This window comes from Kogia breviceps, chromosome 4 (assembly GCF_026419965.1).
Source record: "Kogia breviceps isolate mKogBre1 chromosome 4, mKogBre1 haplotype 1, whole genome shotgun sequence".
NCBI lineage: Eukaryota > Metazoa > Chordata > Mammalia > Artiodactyla > Physeteridae > Kogia > Kogia breviceps.
In genome coordinates, this window is record NC_081313.1 from 54,353,745 (window position 1) to 54,364,547 (window position 10,803).

A 10,803-nucleotide genomic window follows, 5' to 3' on the forward strand; every position below is an offset into this window, starting at 1 on the left:
CCCAAGATCTGAGGGTGAGCTGTCAAGCTGGAGACCCAGCAGGGCCAATGGTTTCATTCCAGTCCAAGTCTGAAGGCCTGAGAGCCAGAAGAACCACTGGTGTAGCTCTAGTCCAAAGGCCAGCATGCTCGAGTCCCAGGAAGAACAGATGTTTGAGTCAGAAGGCAGGAAAGGGCCTCTATCCCAGTTTGAAAGCAGTCAGACAGAAGGAATCCTCCCTTCCTGTGGGGAGGTCAGCCTTTTGGTTCCATTCAGACTTTCAACTGTTTGGTTGAAGCCCACCCACACTAGGGAGGGCAATCTGCTTTACTCAGTTTACAGATTCAAATGCAACCTCATCCAGGAACATCCTCACAGACACCCCAGAATGTTTGACCAAATATCCAGGCACCCTGTGGCCCAGTCAAGTTGACAAACAAAATTAACCATCACAAATGGAAAAAAAGTGCAATGTAAACTTCAGTTGGAAAAATCATGGAGAAATCAAGAGAAAAAAGTGGAATCTATTAGGACAAAGTCTTTTCTGAGCCTCTTTAAATCACTTGTCAAGTCATTATTTGAGTTAATTTTTTAACTTTAACAAAGTTAACATTTTTTTGTTTTAGAACATTTATTTGACTTGATAGGCATTATGGTCTATGTGTGTTAGGGGTGAGCAAAGCATGTGAAGTCTGTTTTTCCTCCATATTTTTACTATATTTGTAATTTACCTTTTAGGAGACGTACTCACTATTCCAAAGGCAGTGCCTGACTGGTCTGCACAGCTGGGGGAAGGAGGTTTCAGGGGTGGGGGTGGTTCCTTCCCTCCGTGTGCTCCCATATCCCTGAGTGTTGACCTGTCACAGCACTTAATCTTATCATCCTGACCCGTGTGTTTAGGTCCTTTATGCGATGGTGAGCAGCCCCAGAGCTGCTCAGAGCAGAGTGGCGCTCAGCACAAAAGTTGCGCCCAGTGTGTTGAATGGAAATAAAACATCTCTTCATACAAGTCACTGATGAAAATGTCCAACTAAGCAGGGTGGAGTATTGAGCCCTGTGATGAATCACAAAACACTTGCCTCCATTTACAACTGTTCCTTTCAATTATCTGCCTTTGAGCCAGGTTTTTCAGTTAGATAATATGCTTTATTACAAAGTCTTAAAATGTAGAATTCCACACTTATCATTGACTTGCCCCACCATCCAGCCCAGCATTTTCCAAACTGCAGGGGCACGACCGATTCAAAGGTTGTGAAACCAACTGAGTGGGTTCTTAGCAGTCCTTAAAAAAGCTGAACAGAGGGAATTCCCTGGAGGTCTAGTGGTTAGGACTCTATGCTTTCACTGCCGAGGGACCGGGTTCAAGCCCTGGTCAGGGAACTAAAATCCCACAAGCCACGTGGAGCAGCAAAAAAAAAAAAAAAATCAGAGAACCTCTAACCTATTAATAGTAAATATTGCTGCAGGAGATATTTGTTTCAGATCTATATAGGCCTGTATGTGTTCTGAGTCACAATGTAATATGTACTTCTTGCTGTGGCTGGAATCAAAAGTATTTGAATATCACTAATCTAGCCCATATTTTTCATAGTAGACAGATGTCTTGCTAAGATTAAGATAAAACCAAGGTCAGCCTCATGGGCATGAGACCTGTTCATTTGACCAATTCAGCTGCACAAGGCTCTAGGCCTAGAAGGGCCCGGCGCTTGGTTTAGTGCTCTGTTTTCATTGAAGAATTCTCAATTCTTTGGTATATCTTCTCTGCTTACATGAATATACACACACAAGTCTGATCCAGCAGCAAACGTGTGGGCAAAGTGAGCAGTGTGCCCGACAGCTCACTGGGTCTTCCTGTACACAGGAGCAGCCTCAGGGCACTTGGGCATCATGGACCCAGAGGGGTTGGCTGGGGCATGACCTAGACCTAGATTCACGGCAGCCACAGCAGCAGCAGAAGTAGCTGGGTCCCAAGCCCAGAAAAAAGGAGGAGACCCGTGGTGGGAGGCCAGCTTGCCCACTGGTCCCCAGAGCCTGACCTTGCTGTGCCTGCACAAATAGTAGCTCTCCCACCTGAGCACTAGAACAGGAACCACTGGTGCTTGGGCAGTAAACTTTGAAAGTAAATTATTACAAAGCAGAAGCACATACAGGGACATCGAAGTAGAGTTTCCTATGGAGTTATTAGAATTCAAAGGGTTTACAATCTCCAGTTTGGGAAATTGCTGCCAACATTGCAAAGAGAATGTCTACAAACTTAGAAAGAGGAATTAATAAAAGTATTGTGGCATGGACATATACACTACCAAACGTAAAATAGAAAGCTAGTGGGAAGCAGCCACATAGCACAGGGAGATCAGCTCGCTGCTTTGTGACCTCCTAGAGGAGTGGGATAGGGAGGGTGGGAGGGAGGGAGACGCAAGAGGCAGGAGATATGGGGATGTATGTATATGTGTAGCTGATTCGCTTTGTTATAAAGCAGAAGCTAACGCACCATTGTAAAGCAATTATACTCCCGTAAAGATGTTAAAAAAAAAAAAAAAGTATTGTAGCATTCATATTTTCATATGAAGCTTTAGATGAACAGATTATTAACAAGGAGAACAATTTTAAAATTCAAATTTTCTGTTTAATTGAAGATAAGGCAATAGAATGCATAAATATATTTCAATCTATATACAAATTATAAAGCCACTTGTTTCTTGCACAACCTCTACAAGCTTACAGTAACGATCAAAAGACACATTAAAAGGCCATTGCATGAATTTACATATAAAATTAAATTCAGGCTGACACAAAACTGCTTTGTATAGTTAAATCTTTTTAGAAAAATTGTTCCACAAGAATTAGTTCCAGATGTGTGACAAATGTATACTTTGAAATTATCAGAAATGTACCCTAATGTCACAGTCTATAAAATACTCCTAACTCCAGTAACAGCTGCAGATTTCTCAAAATTAAACATTATCAAAAATCATTTTCAACATTGAATTTGTCAAGAACTGATATCACTTCCAACATTAAAGTATAAATATATCAATATTGTTAAAAGTATAAATTTGATGAGCTAATGAATTTGCAGAAATTGAACCAATAAATAATCTTGTGAGGAATCAAGATATTGTATTAATTTATGATATTTATGTATTCTATAAAATTATATCACCAAAAATACCTTTTTGTAAATTAAGTTTGTGTTAGTACTTATGCATTGCTATTACTCCTATTATGTTTCATAAAAAAATATTTTTAAGAAAAAAGTTTTATATTTTAGTACCTTTAATGGCACTATTTTCCTGCTTTTCAAACATGGGCCCTACATTTTCAGTTTGCACTGAGCTCTGCAAATTATATATAGCTGGCCCTGGATACAACATTGCACTCAAGTCAACAAATGCATATTGATTGAATTACAGGTTGTATGAATCAAAAGGACTGATCAAGATGAAAAAGATGGGAGATGCAGCTTCAGGAAACTTACATTCTAGGAATCTAAGTCAAATAATTTTAATATATGGTAGAATCTAAGTACCATGTAATGAACAACAAAAGTATTATAAGAATATAGAGGGAAATTAAATTAATCATTTAATTTATGACCTCTTAGGATTTTCAAGTAGCTTTAAGGTATAACTCAAATGTTTACAACCTAAATTCCTTTTTGACTTCTTCAGGAGGCTTAGGCCCATGTCACACGTTTCAGTTTACCAGTACTCCTAATCAACTGGCAATTATGTGGTTGGTTGTATCCAAAGGAATAATGTCTTCATTAAGTCCTTCTTCATTACCAGTATCATGAAGATGAATTGTGGACTGAGTCCAGATCTGTCCTAGTCCATGCTGCTACACCTAAGTGTAGAATATACTATTTGATACCCTTCCATTGAAAGTCCTCAGAAGTTTGGAAGATAAATGACCCCATCTAATTTATGCACCACTCCAGATCTTCCACTTGCCTTGATTTTGACCTTGAGAGGAGCAATAACTTGGGCTTAAGGAGTCAGGTCCCTGCTGCCTTGGCCAGCACCACCTGCTCACATAGACCCTCAAATCGTTCCCAGGCACAACCTAACAGCACCTGTCCACAGCCCACACCTCTGGCCTCTGGACTTTTCTGTTGCTGTCAAGACATGAGTTGTCTTAGGACCCACTTGGCATCCATGTATGCATGCATGCACAACCCAGAAAGTGTGAGTTAATATCCCTTGGGACAGACTTTGACCAATGGATGTGAACACTGGCAGATAAACTCTTCTTTTGTTCTGCTGAATGGACTGTTCAGAGATGCAGTAGCTTCCTGTGGCTTCTCTGGAGACATCCTCTGAGGCCAAGCAATAGTTCCTGAAAGCTATGGGCAGCTCAGAAACACATTTCTTCACATTTGTTTTTTCCTCCTGCCTTGACTTCCTCTCTTTTCCCAACATTGCTTGCTTCCTTAGGATTTTACATCTAAATAAAGTGTTAGCATGTAAGAATTTGACTCAGGCTTAATTTTCTAGGAAATGTGGGTTGAGATATTAATATGCTGTAGGTGTATTTCTGACATGAACACTTAAGCAGCAGTATAAACTGGTTAAGAGCATAGACACAAGCTGGGTTGCCTGGGTTCCAATCCCAATTCCTGCATTTAGCACCAGTGTGACACTGGGCAAGTCACTCGGTCTGTGTTTTCATTGTTGTCTGCAAAAATGCATAATAGTAGCAGCTACCTCAAAAATTTTATGTGAGATTTAATATTTACAAGGCACACAGTAAGAGTTATGTGTTAAATAATAAAAGGAGAAAAAGAGACAGACTATTATTGAATTTCCCTGCTAAAGAAACCTCCCAATCAACAGATTCCATCAACGGACTTCACCTTTTGACTAAATTGAATTCAAGGAACCAAAGATAGGGGAACCTTGGGGGGTAAAACTTGGAATGAAAAGAACTGAAGCTGAGTCCTACCTACTATGTACAGTGGTGTGCGGGAAAGCTGATTGTTAAATATTCAGGAATTTTTCAGCAGCTGTTCAACTGTTGTTAGCTTGAAACTGGCCACGGTAGTATTTACACTGTGGAAACTGGCAAATGCTACAAATTGGGCTTTAAATTTTTCCCTGATTCTCAGAAATGCCGCGAAGAGTAAGTGGAAATATTTGTTAAGCTATGAAGTGCTACAAAAATTAGTATTAATATTTGCCTCTCAAACTACTTGATAAGGGCTTTGATGTCTGCACTGTTTGGCTCCACCCAAATCGTGGGCCCTTGATGATTCTGGTGACCCCTCATTTCTCCCCCAAGAAAAGAAAGATGCCTAACAGACAACGCAGGGCTTATTAAGAAGTGTGTTATTCATGACCTGTTTAAATCACTTCACATAACGTACATTATAAATTTCTTCAATTTGTGTCACATATTTTTCAAAGCATTTAAGTATAAATTTTACCTCACATTTGTGTATGATTGAGAGACTTGAATTACAGTCAGTTCCTTTTTCTCAATCCCTAACCTCATCCTTTCTCGTTGCCCATGTCTCTTCTTCTGTAGTGTTCCCTCCTCCAACATTCTTATTTCGCCCTTCCCCAGCCTCCCACATTGCCAAATTCATTTTTCTTTAACAGATCTCTGTTCCCATATCACTTGGGAAATCTCTCCCAATCTTCAGAATTAAGGGAAATGCCTTTCTACCTGTTCCCATTGTAGCCTCCACATACCTCATCTTATCTATTATTGCTGTATTAGAAAAGCCACCTCATTTTCTGGTCTCACTTACAAGGCTGTGTATTTCTTGTTTATTATTGTATCCTCACATTTAGTGCAGTTCTTGGCTCACAGTAGGTATTCAAACACTGATAAATTTCTGCATAGCTTTAAAATTTTCCCCCCTAATTCCTTCATGAATACTTATATTTCCATAGAAGACCAATTTTGCTATCGAACAGTTTACTAGAGTGAGTAGAAAATTTGTAAATGTATCACATATAGTTCAGGGATCTACAAGCTAATGTCTAACAGGAGACAGATACATGGATACATTCTTTTTTTTTTTTTTTTTTTTTTTTTTTGTGGTACGCGGGCCTCTCACTGTTGTGGCCTCTCCCGTTGCGGAGCACAGGCTCCGGATGCACAGGCTCAGCGGCCATGGCTCACGGGCCCAGCTGCTCCGCGGTATGTGGGATCTTCCCAGACCGGGGCACGTACCCGTGTCCCCTGCATCGGCAGGCAGACTCTCAACCACTGCGCCACCAGGGAAGCCCGTGGATACATTCTAACATAAATCACCCATTCTGGATTCTCAAACCAAAAAGTCTCCATTTCCTAATAATGGAGAGGAAAGGAGGCTGAGCACAAAGGGATCATTTCTGAAGTCTCTGATCACATGCAAGGACACAAGAATCCTCAGATGTCACCATAACCCTGGATTTACTCCTGAGTAGAGCTGCTCATTTTTATTAGATAGGGAACTGTGACCCTCTGTCCTAGTATATTTCAAGGACTATTTTATTTAAAAGGTTTTCAGCATGTATGAGTTAGCTGTGCATACTGAAAATGTAATTTTAACAGACAAAAATTTTCATATACTCTGTGGCTTTGAACCAAGGAGTCCATCACAAACGGAAACTACACCCAAAAAACTATCTTTAGATCTGAAACTTAGAGCTAATGTATATATTTACACTAAGAATTTCTCTTCTTCATTGGGCTTTTATCTTTGGGTTTCTTCAGGAACTTCTCATTTGTCTCTTTATTATCCATTTTCCACCAAAACAGAAGAGTATACACTTCCCTGGATAAAGTAGAAAGTCATTAAATTTGGTCCAAGACCATACTACAAACCTACAGTAATCAAAATGGCATGGTATTGGCACAAAAACAGACTTATGGATCAATGAACAGAATAGAGAGCCCAGAAATAACCCCCCACACCTACAGCCAACTAATCGTCAACAAAGGAGGCAAAAATATACAATGGAAAAATGACAGTCTCTTCAGCAAGTGGTGTGGGGAAGTTGGACAGAGGCATGCAAATCAATGAAGTTAGAACACACTTTTACACCCTACGCAAAAATAAACTCAAAATGGCTTAAAGACTTAAACATAAGAAATGACACCAAAAAACTCCTAGAAGAGAACATAGGAAAAACATTCTCTGACATAAATTGTACCAATATTTCCTAGGTCTCCCAAGGCAATAGAAAGAAAAGTAAAAATACACAAATGGGTGATTTATGTTAGAATGTATCCATGTATCTGTATCTAATTAAACTTTAAAGCTTCTGTACAGCAAAGGATACCATAAACAAAACGAAAAGACAACCTATGGAATGGCAGAAAATATTTGCAAATGATGCAACCAACAAGGGCTTAATTTCCAAAATATACAATCAGCTCATACAACTCAACAACAACAAAAAAACAAACAACCCAATCAAAAAAATGGGCAGAAGAACTTTTTTCTTTTAGACATTTCTCCAAAGAAGACAAACAAATGGCCAACGGGCACATGAAAAGATGCTCAACATTGCTCATTAGTAGAGAAATGTATATCAAAACTACAGTGAGGTACCACCTCACACCAGTCAGAATGGCCATATCATTAAAAAGTCAAATACAAATGCTGGAGAGGGTGTGGGGAAAAGGGAACCCTCCTACACTGTTGGTGGGAATGTAAGTTGGTGCAGCCACTATGGAAAACTGTATGGAGGTTCCTCAAAAAACTAAAAATAGAGTTGCCATATGATCCAGCAATCCCACTCCTGGGCATATATCTGGACAAAACTATAATTCAAAAAGATACATGTGCGGGCTTCCCTGGTGGCGCAGTGGTTGAGAGTTCGCCTGCCGATGCAGGGGACACGGGTTCGTGCCCCGGTCTGGGAAGATCCCACGTGCCGCGGAGCGGCTGGGCCCGTGAGCCATGGCCACTGAGCCTGCGCGTCCAGAGCCTGTGCTCCACAACAGGAGAGGCCACAACAGTGAGAGGCCCGTGTACCGCAAAAAAAAAAAAAAAGATACATGCACCCCTCTGTTCATAGAGGCGCTATTCACAATAGCTAAGACATGGAAACAACCTAAATGAATGGATAAAGAAGATGTGGTATATATACACAATGGAATATTACTCAGCCATTAAAAAAATGAAATAATGCCATTTGCAGCAACATGGATGGACCTAGAGATTATCATACTAAGTGAAGTAAGTCAGAAAGAGGAAGATAAATATCACGGTATCACTTATGGGGAATCTGAAATATGACACAAATGAACTTATGTGCAAAACAGAGACAGACTCACAGACACAGAGAACAGACTTGTGGCTTCCAAGGGGGAGGGGTGGAGTGGGAGTTTGGGGTTAGCAGATGCAAACTATTGTATATAGAATGGATAAACAACAAGGTCCTATTGTATAACACAGGGAACTATATTCAATATCTTGTAATAAATCATGGAAAAGAATATGAAAAGGAATATATATATAACTGAATCACTTTGTTGAATAGCAGAAATTAACATTATAAATCAACAGTACTTCAATTTAAAAAAATTTGGTCCAAAAAGATGTTTTCAAAACTATGCTTAACGATGTAAATCATATCATTTAATTCCTCTGCTTAAAATACACATACACATTTATTTTTTCTGCCCAATAAGAAAATTCTAGCTTCTAAGTCCATAATGGCCTACATGGACCCACATGATCTGACTCCTGCACATCTCTCTGGCTTATTTCCTCCCATTCACCCCCTACTGCTGGACCTCCAGTCATACCATCATTACTGTTCCTTAAGTATACCAAGCTTACTCTTGCCTCAGGGTCTTTGCATTTACTGTCCCAATGACTGGAAAGATCTACCTGGTTGACTTTTTATTTGGATCTCTGTTCAGATAAATCCTCTTTACCACTGAGGTCTTCCACGGCACCAAACCAAAATAGTGCTCACTTTGCCTCACAGCACGAGTCACTATTACAACTCCTGTTTTTTAAGAAATACCATGCTCACCAACTTCTGACTATACTACAAAGCTATAGTCATCAAGACAATATGGTACTGGCACAAAAACAGAAATATAGATCCAATGGAACAGGATAGAAAGCCCAGAGATAAACCCATGCACCTATGCTCAACTAACCTATGACAAAGGAGGCAAGGATATACAATGGAGAAAAGGCAACCTCTTCAATAAATGGTGCTGGGAAAACTGGACAGCTATGTGAAAAAGAATGAAACTAGAATACTACCTAACACCATACACAAAAATAAACTCAAAATGGATTGAAGACCTAAAGGTAAGACTGGACACTATAAAACTCTTAGAGGAAAACCTAGGCAAAACACTCTATGACATAAATCACAGCAAGATCCTTTCTGACCCACCTCCTAGAGAAACAGAAATAAAAACAAAAATAAACAAATGGGACCTAATGAAACTTAAAAGCTTTCACACAGCAAAAGAAACCATAAACAAGATGAAAAGACAACCCTCAGAATGGGAGAAAATATTAGTAAATGAAGCAACGGACAAAGGATTAATCTTCAAAATATACAAACAGCTCAGGCAGCTCAATATCAAAGAAACAACCCAATCAAAAAATGGGCAGAAGACCTAAATAGACATCTCTCCAAAGAAGACATACAGATGGCCAAGAGGCACATGAAAGGATGCTCAAAATCTACTTATTAGAGAAATGCAAATCAAAACTACAATGAGGTATCACCTCACACCAGTCAGAATGGCCATCACAAAAAAAACTACAAACAATAAATGCTGGAGAGGGTGTGGAGAAAAGGGAACCCTCTTGCACTGTTGGTGGGAATGTAAATTGATACAGCCACTATGGAGAACAGTATGGAGGTTCCTTAAAAAACTAAAAATAGAACTACCATGTGACCCACTACTGGGCATATACCCTGAGAAAACCATAATTCAAAAAGAGACATGTACCACAATGTTCATTGCAGCACTATTTACAATAGCCAGGACATGGAAACAACCTAAATGTCCATCGACAGATGAATGGATAAAGAAGCTGTGGTACATATATACAGTGGAATATTACTCAGCCATAAAAAGGAATGAAATTGGGTCATTTGTAGAGATGTGGATGGACCTAGAGTCTGTCATACAGAGTGAAGTAAGTCAGAAAGAGAAAAATAAATATCATATTAACGCATATATGTGGAATCTAGATAAATGGTACAGAGGAACCTACTTCCAGGGCAGGAATAGAGACACAGACATAGATAATAGACATGTGGACACAGTGGGGGAAGGAGAGGGTGGGACGAATTGGGAGATTAGGACTGACATATGTACACTACCATGTGTGAAATAGATAGCTAGTGGGAACCTGCTGTATAGTGCAGGGAGCTCAGCTCGGTGCTCTGTGGTGACCTAGATGGGTGGGATGGGTGGGTGGGGGGTGGCAGGGAGGTCCAAGAGGGAGGGGATATATGTACACACATAGCTGATTCACTTCATTGTACAGCAGAAACTAACACAACATCGTAAAATTATACTCCAATAAAATAAATAAAGATAAAAAGTACCATGTATCATTATCTGAACACATGTTATACATATAATTGTTTATTATCTATTTCTCCCTCCGTTTCCATAAGATGGAAACAATGGATGATAAGAACCATGGATAACAGAAGAACTTCATCTCTTATTCACATTCCTAGAGCCAAGAAAACATATAGGAGCACGAGAAATAAAAATGGATGACGCAATCAAGGCACTGAGGTCCTTCTAGCCATGTGGTCACCTATCATTTCAGAGAGACAGAAGCACATGTTGCAGCTTCACCAGGCCAGACTCATTTGAGCAAAGGGCACCCCT